At 38.1% G+C, this 3,971-nt stretch overlaps 1 long non-coding RNA gene across 1 annotated transcript; it reads right to left on the reverse strand.

The window, feature by feature from the left end:
- Positions 1-2,537: 2,537 nt before the first annotated feature.
- On the reverse strand, positions 2,538-3,433 carry LOC126991406 (uncharacterized). Its single transcript, XR_007745503.1, has 3 exons — positions 3,207-3,433; positions 2,933-2,983; positions 2,538-2,569 (listed from the first exon to the last, which is right to left on the reverse strand). It is a non-coding gene; the product is annotated as an uncharacterized LOC126991406 (long non-coding RNA).
- Positions 3,434-3,971: the final 538 nt, after the last annotated feature.

The raw sequence follows: 3,971 nt of genomic DNA on the forward strand, positions 1-3,971 counted from the left end.
GGAGTCAGTTTGCCCACTCGGTTGAGTCACTTCACCCTTTCTCGATTAATTCCTTTGGTTTTTGTTAAGTTACGGTAATATGCCCTAAGACGAAAAAGAAGTGCACCACTTGAAATAAGACATGTTTTTCAGACACTTCTTCTATACCCTTTTTTGTGCAAATGACTCCACGTGTTCAGCGGGCTACCAACGGTTACGAGTGCGTGATTGTGAGGTTGAAGATGGGGTTTGAGTTTAGCTACAATACTTAAAGAAGGTGATATTTAGCAATAAGAAATGCACAAATGGTTGTATTTTAACAGAAATAACACTCTTGGGGAAATTCCCTAGGGTGCTGTTTCTAAGTCGTTGCACAAGACAACAGTCACATTTCTGTGTTGTGTGCATAACAGTACAACCATTAGTGCTTCTATTGCTATCTGCACATATGATGTATATGTTAATATTTACCATTGGTTAAATTTAACATATGTGAATGATACTTAACCTAACTAACCTAACCTAGACCTTAGCCTAACCTAACCTATAGTGACATGCATTTCTTAAGAGTATTCGCTGCAATATGTTTTACTTTTATAAATCAAATAACGTTTTACCACATGATTTATGTAGTCAATACTACTTGCAGGCAAAAGAACTCATGAGTGTGGGTGAAATGACTTACCTTTTTTTGGGCAAACTGACATGTGGGCGAAATTACTGTAATCCATCTAACCTACATCATCATGTGGATCTGCTCATTCTGGCTATCTTTAATTATATATATATGTATATATTATATATATATATGTATATATTATATATATATATATATATATATATATATATATATATGGTAAAGGTTCAGCAGAGCTACAGCGCCTTAATTTGGCTCTAATTTCTTCCATCGTACAAATTTTATGAATATTTAAATCCTTGCAGTTGTCCAACGATGGAAGCCACTCCACCCAGTAAACGGACTAGGAAGGCAAACTGGGGGGAGAAAGAAACTTTCCGCCTGGCAGAACTGTACATGGATGAGGTACAAACCTTGAAGTCCAGCTTCAAGATGCCGGAGTTTCTAACAGGAAGAAACATGAGATATGGGAACAAATAGCCGAGGAGTTGAATAACTCATTCAACAACTACAGGACCTCGCTGAAGTGAAGAAACGCTGGTTCTTCATAAGTTCCGGTCTCGGCAAAAATCCAGCGATTCCGTGAGGAACGGAATAGGACAGGTGAGTTAATTTTCTAATTTTGTTTAAATCTTATCTAACGGTGTTATACACTTAACAGACCGAACTTAAAATGGTACACCTCCATATCGAGAAATTAACTGAGTTCACGGAATTGCATGATTTTCTCATTCATCCATTAACTTATTACATTTTTTATCTCAGCTGAAAACTATAGATTTTCAGGACGTACCTGTCCCTCTACAACCTTTGTATTCAGAGAAATGCAGTATACATTACCATGTGTCCATTTTTTAGGTGGTGGTCCTCCTCCCCCTCCACTGGATCCCATTGACGAACTAATTGAGGATATTCTGGGACCAGACAGCAAAACAATAATGGGTGAGCCTCAAGTCGATGATCTGATGGATGTCCTGCGTGCTGACATGTGAGTAGTTATTTCTTTCCTGTGTTCATTTTATATGAATCACTCCCTGCTCTACCCTTGGCCGCTTCCTTAAACTGACTCCACTCCACCTCAACGACACCTACCTCTTTGTCTCTTTCTTCCCTTCATTCTATACTCAAATTCTGCAGCTTTACCCTCTTTGCTCAACTCCCTAATTTCTCTGAACCTCACTAAATTTTACCCCAAATACTAGAACATAGATTCTAATTTATGCTTATTTTTCAATCAAAGCAATGTTATTAAAATAACCATTTTGGGTAAAATATTACTTCCATATTCATATTTCTATTCATTGTGATTAAGGCTTCATTCAATAAAAAGAAAGGAAATTACTGTCAGTCAGTTGTTTATATCATTCATTAATTGAAATTTTTTTACACAAGGCGCCGGCCAAAGGCACAGCAAAAATTAGTAAAGAATATAAGATAGATTGTGTTCATGTAAGGTAATATAGTGTATAGATTATATAATGTAGTATACTATTCTAGGAGGGATTTCACTATGCTGGCAGGTGTGTCCTTGCATCTTCCAAGCTTGTACACCATGTAATGATTAAATCCATTGCTTGCAGAAAGGACGTGAGACCTGCTGCAGGAGGAGCAACAGCAGATCCGTTGGTCAGTTTCAATAGTTGACGAATCTGCAGATGCACCAACTGTAATATATGTTGATGCATCTGCAGAAGAAGCGCTTCCCCCTTCATCCACCCCCTCAGAAGATCCCACCACGGGACAAATGGGAGCTGTAAGGGCAGTGGAGTCTGCTGCAGGAACACAAGGCAGCTGCTCAGGCAGTGGCATCCGCTGCACGGGCCCAAGAGGCAGCTGCCCGAGCACAGGAGTCCGCCAGGGCCAAGGAGTCCGCGAGGTCCAAGGAGTCCACTGCGAGGGCCAAGGAGTCCTCTGAGAGGTCCAAGGAGGCAGCTATGCGGGCCAAGGAACAGGCTGCCAAGGAGAAAATTGAGGCCATGAGGCTTAAAGCTAAATACTATAAATTTAAACTAGAAAATAATTAAACATACAACCAAATACTACTTCTGTTATTTCTAACATTATTAAACTATTATAAGCTTAGTTCTCATATGTATTGTAATTTGTACTTATACTGACACTGCTTTTTTTTTGCATAGTTTCTGACTATACAATTAGAATTTTGACTGTGGAAAGATATACTATGGTGAAGCTTTCTAGTCTCCTTTTTAGAAAACAATCATAAGAAGGTCATCAGAAATTGTGGTTAGGAGATGAGAGACTATGCTAATGGGAATTTAAATTTATCATAATGCATTAAAAGGTAGGAAACATTACCAAGGTAGGTACACGAGGCCCTGTTGGAGGACGTTCCATCAGTCCTCATTGCTGAGAAGAGAAATGATGACATTAAGAGAAATGTATAAAATCAATGTGAAGCAAGTATAATTATTTATCTATTTTTATCGATCATATCTATTTTTCCATCTCTCACCTGTTCACCCATCCGTCCCACTCCCCACTACCACCTTCATCTCATTAGTGATCTTCCAATAAGTAATTAATTAAATTAGAACATAATACCAGTTTCTCTTGCAAAGATTCAACTTACCTGAAATGCAAGGTGCAGAATGCATCCCGATAGGCACGACCCTCATTACGGTGACCACCGGGCGCATTGGCAGGTTCTTCTGCAGCATCATTTAATGGCACTGGGACTTGTGCCTCTGCACCCATTGGTTGCTCGTCATCCAGAGGAAGAGGAAGATTCCTATCCTTGCAAATATTGTGCAGCATTCCACACACATGAATGATTTTGCACACCTTGAGGGGGGGCCTCAATCGCATCACCATGCAAAAAATGTAATCTGCGTTTGAGTTGTCAAATTACACTGTCAACAATACTGCGTGTAATTTTGTGAGACCTGGATGAATAACAATGGTAATTAATTGTAATTAATTGTTGTACGTTGTTGTCCTAGTGGTAATCTTGTTGAGTTAGTCTACACTTCATATGATGAGTTAGTGGTTATCAAAGTTTCAGCAAAAAATATACAGGACAAAATTTGGGACTCAACTCTCAGTGGCCGATTCTCAGGCAAATAGTAATTTAACTTTGAGCACAGGTTAAGGTTTTTAATGCATAGGGCGTTGAGTCAGATTTAGTACTAAATACACCCCATTCCCAGTGTTAGTTCTTACCAGTCTCACTGACTAAACTACTTATAAACGTTATATCAAAGTCCTAAACCAAAGTAACCTTGATTTCACCTCCTGCCAGAAAAATATTTAAATGTTTTAGTGCATATATATATATATATATATATATATATATATATATATATATATATATATATATTTATATATATATATATAT

The sequence above is a fragment of the Eriocheir sinensis genome, chromosome 7 (genome assembly GCF_024679095.1).
Source record: "Eriocheir sinensis breed Jianghai 21 chromosome 7, ASM2467909v1, whole genome shotgun sequence".
Classification (NCBI taxonomy): Eukaryota; Metazoa; Arthropoda; class Malacostraca; order Decapoda; family Varunidae; genus Eriocheir; species Eriocheir sinensis.